This window comes from Crassostrea angulata, chromosome 4 (assembly GCF_025612915.1).
Source record: "Crassostrea angulata isolate pt1a10 chromosome 4, ASM2561291v2, whole genome shotgun sequence".
NCBI lineage: Eukaryota > Metazoa > Mollusca > Bivalvia > Ostreida > Ostreidae > Magallana > Magallana angulata.
The window spans coordinates 18112380-18125638 of record NC_069114.1 but is presented as its reverse complement, the minus strand read 5'-3'; the positions used below and the strand labels follow the sequence as shown (position 1 = coordinate 18125638).

The following is a 13259-nucleotide window of genomic DNA, read 5'->3' as shown; positions in this document are numbered from 1 at the left end:
AACAGCCAGCCTCGCTGTAAATGTTCATTGATCTCAAGCAGACGAAATCGTGAGAAGACGCTTAATTTTCTATTTCGTGAATCAAATAATGTGTTTTATTCATTTTTGAAGGTTAAACTTTCAAGTTTTTATATTCCCAAGGTTGCATTTTCTTTGCTGACAATAAAACAGACACAACTTTACATTTTGTTGACAGTGTTTATCTTGGAAATACCTGTTCTATAAATAGTGTTAGACCAGAACAGTTGAGAAAAGTAGATCCGGCAAAAATTTTATTGATGCGGGTATCAAAGAAATTTTTCAACCAATCAGAAGCGCCGATATCTCATCAAACGAATAAATATTAAATGATTTACGCTAGTAGGAATTGATCGAATTTGTCACTTGAAAGTTAACATGACCTATAAAAACTTTTCAATGCCTTGAAATAATACATTGAAAACGCTGATGTGTATATTATAATTTTTATTATTCAAATTGAATACATTATTTTAACTTTATTCAATATTAATTTTTTTTATTTCGCTGAATAATATACACGTCAGCGTTGAATGATGCATGACCATGCACTTTCAAGTAAAAGTTTGACCGCGAATTTCGTGAATTAAAGTGAAACTCATTGTTGTAAACATAAAGAAGTTCTGTTTTTACGTTCAGTATCTATTTTGGAAAACGGTTTAACCCAAAAACAATGTTTCGTATAATTTCCCTCCAGATGGATTCTAACCATTTTATTCGTAGCAAGAAAAAAATGGTTTATAGTTCATGGGCCCCGGGGATTGGCCTTGACCGTCTTTTGAACAGGAAGTGCCCAAATACTTGAAAACAGGTGAGTTCCTTGGGTCATATCGGTTCACCTGATATACAGTAAATGACCTCTTGGGGACATCATCGAATTTCAAAATAGAAATAATCAAGTATTAAATCTTTTTGCTTGTAACGTTTGACCCATGTGGGTCATCCCTACCCCCAATGATGGCCCCATTCGTTTTAGAGACTTTATAATCGTCACGATTATACATGAAACTACATCATGCTTTCCTGGAAACGTTTCTGTAAATATGGTAAATATCTACATACATGCGACATTAATTTAACAAAAGATGAAAAACACTCCCGAAAAGTGCAAAATACAGAACAAAAAAAAAACCAAACAACAATCAATTACAATATATAAGAATTATAAAACAACACAAAACCATGTTCAAATCTTATTTTATTTAATTTAGTAGATATGATTTGAATTAAAATAAGACTCTCAGAGATCATTTTGAGTGAAGAAAAGAAAACATTGATGATAAATCATACAAACGATTTGAGTATCAAGTAGTTGTATTCAAACACACTCTCTATTGATTCAAAACATACCGACGAACCAATGTACCACGTGTTGTAATGCCCCTGCATATCTAGAATATCCCATAATGCACCTTCAGTCACAGCTTCCGGGGGGAAGTTTGGAAAGTAGTAGCCCCATTTGACTTGCCCGACGACTTCCGGATTGGCTTTGTTGAAATCTCGCAAATGTTTGAAAAGTGTTCTTTGAATATGAGCATCGACATTTGGTTTCCAAGGGTTAGATTTACCAATTTGGATGTACACGCTTGTCTCGTATTTATTCCCATCGGGATCAACGTTTTCCCGCAATCCAAGCTGATAATCCACGCCCGTTATATTGTTCTCGACTTGATGAGGGTTAATAGACCTATACACACTGTACTCGACATTCTCAAAGTCGTACAAGTAGGTGTCGAGAGGAGAAATGGATCTTCTACCAGGGATTATGGAATTGACGATGGATTTTAAAGCAAAAGAATTTCGTAGATGAGAGAAAATGCTTAATTCATGCTGATTAAAATCGACAACATTGAATAAAGAATTCATGGCTGGGGTGAGAATGAGAAAATCAAAGTCGTCAACATAAGTCTGCCCAGAGTGTTTTTTACTGTACACTATTTGAACTCCATTTTTTCTATTAATCCGTTTGATATTTACGTTAAACCTTATATCAACGTCGCTACGTCTTGCTATTTCGCGACAAAGGTTCTGCCAGCCACCGTAGAGTCTGTATGCTCCCCTCTCGGGCCTAAAAAAGGACTGTACTACTAAAGGGGTTACATATGTCAATCCGTATATGGCGGAAGTCTCGTTAAGAAATCCATATCCGTTTAGTGTAATGGCGGCAAAGAATATTGGTTGCAAGTCAGTCAAGTTGTATCTCTGAAGAAAGTCCCCTATTGTCCCACGAATCTAACAGTAAAAAAAATTAGTATTGATGATTGATGTACTGAAAGCAAGATTGGATAATTCTAACAGTTAACTATATAAGTCTATGTAAAAAAAAAATTGTGGTTTTTTTTGGTTAGTAGTATCTTGATCTTTATTTATCTATGATCATTTTTATCTATTTATCTTTCCTTACTTGCTCAAGTTTCAATAAATTAATAAAATCTTTTATGTGCTCAACTTTCAATATCTGTTTTCGTGTTCATTATTTTCAATTCATTTTTCCGTGCTAAAATTTTTATCTTTTAAAATTAATTTTCTTCGAGTTCATATTTACAACTTATCCCTCCTTGCTAATTGTTTCAGTCAGTTTACCTTCCTCAGAATTTCAGGAGAAGGTCGCGGCATAAGCTCGCTGTCGTAAGTCCCAAAGAAACATTGGTGAAGAACAGTATAACGCTGTGAGGCTTGCTGTATTCTCTCAATGGGGACCGGAATTGTTTCAATGGTAGGTCTGTATTCTGTAAATAAAGAAATAACGTCTCATTATAATATAGTTATATACTATAGTGTAGAGAAGATGTTTATGAAAATAACAATATATATATTTTTTAATCTCTTATTGATTGCCAAATGGGTTAATGAGTTTTGGGACAAGAAATATAGAGATCTAGAATGCAAAGTTATATCTATAATTAAATTATATTTTTTTTATTGAAGGAGAAGGGGGTATACTGTTGTACCCTTGTGTGTCTCTCTGTTTGTCCGTCTGTCTGTCTGTTCGTAACAAAACTTTCAGACGCAATTTTTTCAGCCACAATTCTTTGCAAATGCTTGAATTTTTTACACAATATTTGTTTAGGCATGTCATGCGTTGGGATATATTTTTGTAACACCCAGACATCAACTTCCTGTTAAAATCGACTTTGTCTATTTTAAGCCTAAATCTTCAAATAAATTTTCGTCGAAGATTTTTCACACATGTCAATTTTCTGTTAACTTTGTCGACTTTGCTTATTTTGTATTTTTACATCAGAGCGGGGTTATTACTAATACTAGTAAGCATTGGCTCACAGATATCTTATTGTTTGAAATAAAAGGTTTATAAACGTTTTCAGAACTCTATATCTTTTAAATCACAAGTCCTTTTTTTTCTTAAAATGACGAATTAAGTTTGAGTTCCTTGTCCAAATTTTTAGACTTTAAAATTTGCAAACACAGAGAGTTATCTTGCCGTTTCTGTTCAGCCATGTAACCCTTGGAAGATCCGGTCGGACTTCGAATCCCGCATTGAACCTCTCTAGTAGGTCAACGGTTTTGTCATAAATCTCTGTCAGACCGATCGTCCCAAGGTCGACCCACACGTTCCTGTATAGCCTAGAGGACGACTTCCCCCCGACCTCGTCCCGGCTTTCAAATACAATGTATCACAATGTTTCGGAAACCTCGTTTCTGTAATGACAACCACTTTTGATCATTGATCCATGGTTTGAAATAAATTTATCAGATCACTTATACACATATATATTATAAATATGTGCATATAAAAATAAACTTTGAACTCATTCGTTCTATTTACTGTATATTGATAATTCAATTAAAGCAATATGAGCTGTATTTTTTAGAATTTTATTTTGCTGAAACAACCTGCTAGTATGATAAGTCTTCATGTAACTTAAAACTCTTAGTACGATAAATAAGATTTGAAAAAAATCATTAATTTCTGTCAGAAGAAAGATTTCTCTTCTAAGGAATATAAAGCAGATCAATTATTGTACAGAACGACATTAATTGAATTTTGCTTTGATTAAGGCTTCTTAAAGGCCTTTTCAACAAAAATATGGCTAACAAAAATTTAAAAACCATGATATTTTTGTCATTTTAGTGGAAAATAACATTTTCGTAAAAAATTAAATTCAGCATGAAAATGCAGCTCATATTGCTTTAAGTACATGTATTAGATGAAGTACTTTTAGTTCGTATGCCATGTGTACATGTACTCCCGAGGGTCCGGCACCAATTATGGCGATGCGGTCATGTACCGACCTGGGTCCTTTTATTCTAGGATAACCCTGCATGAATTCCTTGCAAAAAAAATATTTCAGTAAAAAATTGTCATGTTAATTATCGTCACAGTTGATAAGCAGACCACTTTGAAATATTCTATATATGCTTACAATTAATAAGAGGAGAGACAAATCAGGTTGAAAAAGATTTTTTTTACTGGTATATTGAACCTATATGTAAACAAAAACAGGGCACGAGCCTTGTTTACGTGGGAAATAATTGCGAGCCCTGCATCTTGGTTATAACTCAACAACTGACTCAAGTTTCATTTGATCTTTAGAAATGCATTTCTAAAGCATTGTAAATAATGAAAATAGAATAATGGAATTTGATCAAAATCGTGACCATGCCCCTTTAACGAGCCAATCGTATTACAGCCAACGGCGCAACCTCGATTATGTGTAGCGGGAGCTGTCGTAGGTCTCGGTAACAGGTCTAGTTTTCACAATATCGCAACCTGAGTACATATATTATAATACCCTGTCTCAAAATATCATCGATTCACATTTTTGCTTGATTACTCGATTTTCTATTTTACATGTAACACCTTAGGGTTCAAACGATGTTCATTCAAAAGTATAAAAAAAATCTCCCAAGATTTCTCTTTTAAACTGTTCAAACGTTCTCTCTAACTTATCATGTTTCGACATAATGCTAAAAATAAAAGAATCTACGAAGGCTTTTCGTTGCAACAACTCCGGATGATAGTGTTGAAAAATTGTGCGAGGTATTTCGTGTGAATTCCAAATTGAGAAAATATGTCAACATTTCCTATTTTAAATCTCCATATATTAAAAAATCTAGCTGTTTTCGCCTCTGTTTATTTTCCGATTTATTTCGTTATCTTGGATATTTTTCCTTCGATCTATTTCAATTGCACTTCTTTCACTAATATGTGTATTTTTACTTTTAAAATCCTTCAATTGTGCTGCATAGATATTTTGGGACAGACTTTAGCTGATCCGGTACAATAATATGGACTGAAATGTCACACTTTCATTGGTTTAACGTTACACATAGCACGTGATTGCCTCATATATCTCTGTATTTGTTCGGTGAGAAATAATATTATACTCTGTCCCGAGTTTTTGCTTCCACCACTTTTTGCTTGATATTTCAATAATAGTAAATACCTTTGTGCTCAAACTACGTTCATCCACTAATATTAAAAATGTCCAGATTTTCTGTTTTGAAACGCCCCCTCTACCGCTTCAGGTTTCAATACAAATCCCGAAATTGAAAGTCTACGGAGATTTTGATTTGCAACAGCCATTAATATCCCCGGATGATAACGTTAAAAAATTGCGCGATGTATTCCGAGTGTATTCCGAATGGAGAAAAGATGTAAACATTCCCCATAATAAATCTCCGTAAGGAATCTGTTTTCTTTCCTATGAATTTTTCTGAGTGGAAAGGGATAATTGTTCAATGAAAATATCTTGGATATATTCCCTTTTTTATTTAAAACGATTTCAACTGTACTTCTTTCACAGGTATGTGTAATTTTATTAAAAATCATCAAAAGCGATGGAAGCAATAACTTGGGACAGACCTATATGCAATATGGCCGTCATTACCCGACTCTTTGCTTACTTATTTCGACATTTCATAGTATTTAATACATAAACCGCATTCCGTAGGTTCTTAAAAAATTTGGAGTTGTTGCCCTTTGATATTCTTTGAAATTAGAGTAGTTGCCCTTAGAATATTGACGTCACATTGTTTTGTCTGGAGCAGAACAAAATGGCAGCGTCGAAATATTTGCTTAAATCTCTGCAGAGGAAAGGGAGAAAACATTTAAAATTGAATAGCAACAAAACATTGTAAGTAAACATGGGTGAAGCAAAAATTTTTAAAGAGTATTTGAAAGGTGAGATTAAAAATTTTGAAGAGTTTAAATGAGTTAAATTGAACGAGAAGTTAAGCATCTTGTACATGGCTTTGCGTAGATCATCGCTATTTGTGAATAAATATGTCGCTTGATAGTCCTCGGGAAAACAAAACACTTATTAGTTAGTTACTGACTCACTACGGAAATATATTGGGTTGATCAATCTCATATCATAATCATCCGGGCCTATTTATGGCTGATGCAATGCAAAATCTCCGTAGACTTTCAATTTTGGGATGTGTATATTGAAACCTGAAGCTATAGAGGGGGCGTTTCAAAAAAGATAATATGGACATTTTTCATATTAGTGGATGAACGTGGTCTGAGCACAAGGTATTTACTATTATTGAAATATCAAGCAAAAAGTAATGGAAGCAAAAACTCGGGACAAAGTATAATAAGTAATAATATTGTAAATTTCGATTTCTATGTCAAATAACTCAAATTTTACATATGTTTGTTCAGAAACTAAAAAAGCCTTCAAATGGCTTACCTCGTTTCAATTTTAGATTATAAAAAAAGTCACGAACCGGCAAGAAAAAGTGCTGGTCTATAAATAAGAAGTCGGTGAACTATAATCGATACTTCTTACATGTATGTATATCTTTCATCAAAAAGGGGCCAAATGCCTTTAAAATGAGATTTGATAGAAAATTTTCCTACAAGATGGAGAATGCTTGATAAATCAAATACAAACATATAAAAATTTAAATGCTTGATTTTTTTAAACCATCCGTCATTGCTTTAATAGGAGGGATGGGTAGTTATGGCCATTTTTAGACAATGTCAATCTCCTTGAGAAAAGGGGCTCTTTAATATAGATAATTATATAGAAAATTGTGAAGATATGATGGTCGGAATATACCATTTAAACCCAAGTCACATTTCCAATCAAAGTACTGAAGTACTGACGGGAGTTGATTTTATCTGTTATCATTTATTTTAAAATCAACTTAGCTTGCATGGCAATTAGTTTCTAGTCTGTATTTGAATTACGCACTTTTTTATAATATGAATTTTTAGACTTTTCCGACAAGAATTTCAAGAAACCCCATATGAATCATGTTGTGTAATATTGAAAGAAAGATTTTAAACTATGTATTAGTATTCTAAAAAATGTATGGATCCAAGTACTATTGATATCGAACTATAGTCTCGTTCAACCAGACGCTCGGCTGTCTCCGTTAATCTCCGGTAAGCAAGAGAGCCTCTCTGCTTGTCGGAGATTTACGGAGACAGCTTGGTTGAACGAGACTATATTAAACTCTGGCGTAGGAATACATTAAACTACAAAAATATATCTAAATTGTTCGTATTATATAAAATCTGACTATTTTCAAAGTGTTTATAGATAAGTTTCCTTGAAAAACAATGCTTCAGCATACATTACATCGAATTTTTCTATTATTTTCCAGAACTTAGTCTTGTCAGCGTAATGATTTGTGCTGAGGTCCAAACACTGTTTCACTTTCGGTTTGCCAGAGTAACTGCATAGGAGAGTTGATTAAAATCAACTCCCAAAAATGACCAGCGGACGATGATTTTTGAGGCAAAAATGGGATTCTTTGGGCGACAGTCGGCAGTTCATCATCCGTTTTCTTGGCCGATATCATTCTTTCTTTCGTCGGACCATCAATTTTGTGTCCATCGGGCCAAATTATAAATTTTTCTGCGTCGGTTGCCGATTCTTTCAGTTGAAACAGTTGATGAATAGTCCATCGAGCAACTCATCGTTCGACCATCGGCAGAAAGATTGTTATGTCTGCTTGAGGCATTTGAAATATTTACGAAAGCCGAGAAGGATCATTCGAGATTCGAGATTCAAAATACGAGATTCAAGATTCGAAATTCGAGATTCAATATCTAAATTAACCAATCAAATCAAGGATCTGAAAATATTTATCCTAGCGACATCAAACTGTTCTAAATAAAAATCATCCGTGCATGCTCTTATATACAAATAAATGCTATGTTCACTTCTCCCTACCTAACTATATAATTATTTGTATTTACTTTTACACAGAATATCTAAGTAGACTAGAAATAATGCAGTGTGTTTCGCAGATCTAAGTGATTTTGTTTGGCCTGGTGCATTTCCTCCTGATGCGTTTGAAACCTGGGGTATTTCACCACCAGTAATAGTTTAAAACCCGGGTTTATTCACCCCTGTTGTGTAAAAATGCGGTTATGGTAGAGAACTTCATAAGCGTAGCTAATTTTTTCTCTAGGGGGGGGGGGGGGGGGGGTCCTAGGCCAATTTTAAATAATTTTACTATGTAAATTTAATAAGCTCCAATTTTCCCAAAGAGGGGGTCCAGATCCCCTGACCCCCTCCTTTCTAGATCCGCGCATGAAGATTAGTACATGAATCTAAATAATCTAATTATAAATAATCAGTCCGGTTTCACCAATAAATATAAGCATTACTTATCGTTTTTATGTATGCATACAATCATACACTAGTACTATGATGATAAACAAATCATTGATATATTATCACATCATACGGAATTATTAATACATTTTTTTTCCTTTTCCTCAGTAAACAACTTATTATGAGTCTTACTTTTGGAATTGTTTTCAATTTAGAAGGATACCTACTCTCTACAATTAAAGGTAGGGATGATAGGGTGCCAATTTGTTCACATTGCCGATTTCTTGTGCAGAGAACAGTAAAACTTTTTAAAAATTTGATTGTGCATGAATATTTCAAAATTAATTGTTGCACATGCATTTTGTTATAATTCATGCATTGATATATGAACAAGAAAGAATAAAAGGTATAGACAAGCATACGTATCACAGCCAAGTTCAGTTTCTCTGTAGTTTCCTAACCCCCCCCCCCCCCCCCCCCCCCCGCACCAAAATTGACAATAATTACATATAACTCATACAAATGTTTACTTTGTTTGTAAGTAAATCTCTAAAGATGTAAATAAGCACTTACACTGTGTGTATGAATGTGTTATATGTACAGTGTACTATAAAATGAAAAACTGCAAATAAAAAAAAAAAAAAAAAAAAAAAAATAAGCACTGCAAACAACGATGTGTGTATTTAATATACTACTACATTACACTTAGCCAGATAAAATGTAATCAGGGTGAAGCTACAAGGGGCGAGTGGTGCAAATTTACCAATTTGTCGCCATACACACAGAACACCAAATAAAGAAACTGTGAGTAGGGTGTGAATGCATAAAAGATGGCGGCAAATTATCTCAAATAATCAATGCAAAAACCAACAAATAGGCTGTTATTTGTTACATATCCTGCAAAAACATTGATAAAAATGTTATCGTCACATAACATAGCTGATTAGGTTAACGTGTACATATGGTCAACGTACATGTAATTCTAATATACTAGAAGGCGGGGATCCAGAAAATTAAATTTCAAAAATGATCGGTTGAATTACATTAAATGCTTTGAAAATTGTTTTAAACTATCGCACGCGTCAAAATGCATGATAGAAGCTATGTACAGTGTAATTGGAAACTTTCATTTTATATCAATATATAATATTACCTATTATATCAAATGAGAGTATAGCACAACTGCCACAAGCAATACATGTCCTTTCCCGGCACCACCTCCCTCCCCATAAAAAAAATGAAACCATTGTCGTTTTATTTGCTAAAATATGTGTGGTTCAAGATTTTTCTAAAGGACATACCCGATTAGAATTGAAAAAAGAGTCGTACGTTTAAAACTAATTTTGTCAAAATTTTTAGATTCATTTGGTTATATTTTAGTCCATTTGGGTAAATAGATGCACCAGCGCAGCTCTAATTTATATATAATCAGGCCATAAATTCAAAATATTTTCAAAAATTAATAGCTTTAAATCCAGTGGATAAAAAAAGGAAAGCAAGTCGAACTCGATGAGTGCTAATACCTGTGTTGAATGAGTGGTACAGTAGGATAAGCGCAAAAAAGTCCCGTCTACTCTTTCCTATCCTATATTTATTGGAATATTAAATTCGATTATAAGAGTCAAATTAAAAATCAAGTACGGATATGTACCTGTTTATTGAAAGTAAAACTACTCATAATTTATCTACAGTGCATCGTTATGGAGCTACACACTGTCAGAATGTTTTATATTAATTTGCCGTGCCAAATAAAAAAAGATGGAAAACGAAGAGAAAACAAAGTGGGGACAGAATAACTGACAAATTTCTTAGGACTATATAGCCCCCCCCCCCCCTTCTCTTGAAATGTGTATACTGAAAACAGATTATTGAGTACAACATCCGCACACAATTTAAAGAAAATTTCATGTTTTTTTGTTTATCATTTTCGCTAGCTAATGTAAGAATACCCCAAACCCCCTCACGGAAAAAGAAATGCATGCTAGGTGATGAGAGAGAGAGAGAGAGAGAGAGAGAGAGAGAGTCGATGTAAATCCCAGGTGCGCTAACACCGTTAAAATTAAAGCTTGCTAGTTGGTCTGCCCTACCCTAGCTACCTCCTCTCTTTTCTCCTTTTAGAGGCTTAATTATTGTCCATATATGCTTGTATCAAATCAAATCAATTTCAAATTCTAAATCAAAATTGAATTTGACACTACAAAACACACACACACACACACACACACACACACACACACACACACTCTCTCTCTCTCTCTCTCTCTCTCTCTCTCTCTCTCTCTCTCTCTCTCTCTCTCATATATACAATGGCATTGCCATACCCTACAATACACTATTCTTATCTGGATTGTTGTCGTTGAGGTTGTAAATCATTATATCTTCTATGGTTTAAATCTTTATCATAACCTATATTTTGACATGTCGATTATTTCATTGAGTTTCTTTTCATAGCTAAAACCACACTCAGTTTTAATTATTTAGATTAAACAGATCTTTCTTCGAGAGCCGATTTTTACACAGTTGGGGCGAATACACTTCGGGTTAAAATTGTTCGGGGGGAAATACATACAGGGTAAACAAAATCACTTAGATTCGCAAAGCCAACAGTGTTATCACTAATTTAATTGTTTATAATACTGTGTGGGGTTAATTCGTCAATGTTAATTTAACCATTTAACCACTATATAAGAGCTATTAAGACATTTATTTGTAGGAAAGAGCATGTACGAATGATCTTTATTTAGAACAGTTTGATGTTGCTAGGATACAGGTTTCAGATCCATGATTTGATTGGTTAATTCAGATATTGAATCTCGAATTTCGAATCTTGAATCTCGTATATCGAATCTCGTATTTTGAATCTCGAATCTCGAATGATCCTTCTCGGCTTTCGTAAATATTCCTAAATTTACGCCAACAGATACCAATAGACGACCTAAAATCGGCCGAAGTTCAACTGTTTTTTGGGCGACTTTGACAAATCAGATACGGATTACGTTAAACATCTACCGTCTATATGTCGATAAGTGGCGAACAGGCGGACGCGACGCAATGTTTTAAACCTTTTTTCATCAATAAAATTAAGAACCTGTGGCTCATCGATCGATAATCGAGCGACGATTCACCGTCTAGGTAAAGGTGTTTCTGAAAATAATTTGACTGCTCCGCGTTGCCCGATAGCAGTGTCGAGCGATCATGTTTCTTCGGCCGACATTACGAGGAAAATTTGTTCAGCCGACCATCGGCTGAAAATGTGACCTAGGCAACTTTCACGCAAATATTCATTATAAAATATAAAGTAAATTTATAAAGTACAATTACAACTCTATAACCTTACCTTATTTACACATTGCAGGGGCTCGCTATCCCATAATCCTGCATCAGGGCCGTACCCCAAACAAGAATGGAAGACATAGGCACTTACAAATATTGCCCACCCTGCAAAATTTGCCATCTCTGCTCAGAAAGCACGAGTTGTGAGTGGTGTAAATGACATAGTTAATAAAACACCTTGGCATTCGCCCGGGATAGTGTGCCCTTTATTTTGACGCTTATCCATTAAAAAATCACCAGATGACATATATCGCCATTATATATACACAGTAAATGCATATGTTTATTATGTTCCATAATATTGATACAAACAGCAGGTCTGTGTACTTGGACATGGACCAACAGAACAGTTGCTAGCACTTAAACCATGACTTGTTTTTAAGTCCAATAAACTATTATTATATCGTATTAGATTTAACTTTGTTTTGTCTTGGTTTTAGCTAATTTAATGTAAACATATTGAAACATGAAATGAGACCCAAATTGTATTTAAATTATAGCTGTTATATTTCCTTTCTTAAGGTATCTTACTAATCAATGTGGTGAAATCAGGAATTCTATAAAAAGAAAGTATGTTACTGTAGACAAAACAAAATCGGGGGTGGGGTGGGGTGGGGGGGGGGGGGTTGTGATGGTTAATATTTATCCCTCGATCTGAGTTTGTGCGCATGTAAATTGACTTTTTCGCATTTAAAGGACAGTATGTTTGCGCCATTATTTCGAAACGACATGTTAGTGAGATAATAATCATGGCAACTATTATTTTAAAGTGATGGCAATGATCAAACTGAATATATAGAACTACATTTAAAAAAAAAATACTAAAGACCCTTTTTTCAATTCATGGCAAAATTTTAAAAAGTAGGTACTGACAATTCATTTTTAAAAAAATAAAAGATATTTGAATGCATCAAGACTTGTAAACATTTTAGACATGTCTGGATATGTCGTTAGTATTTCACATAAGGTTCAATGGTGTGATTTTTTCCCCTAAGATATGGTTCATTTATGAGTTGAGGTTGATTTACTCTATAATTGTTGCGAAAGATTTATCTTCCTGTCCCAAATTTTTTTTTTATTGTCCCAGACCTATATTTATAATAAATATTTTACCCTTATCTAATTTTAAGGCAGCTGCCAGAGATGGGGCCCTGACTAAGCTCCAACCTAATACAGAAAAGTAAAAGTTTTTCTATATCATCTGATATAGGATGACACATTTAATGTATTTATAATAATAACAATAGAACAAAAAGAAATATATGCAATGTTTGTACAGTGTATAATATTCTAAGTATATTTGAAATACATAATAAAGAAAACTTGTTATACCCCTGTAAAACAGTTACTATATAACTCTATACAAAA

General features: G+C 33.9%; 1 pseudogene; it reads right to left on the bottom strand.

Annotated features, from left to right (window-relative positions):
- Window positions 1–1199: 1199 nt before the first annotated feature.
- On the bottom strand, window positions 1200–12231 carry LOC128181110 (uncharacterized; annotated as a pseudogene).
- Window positions 12232–13259: the final 1028 nt, after the last annotated feature.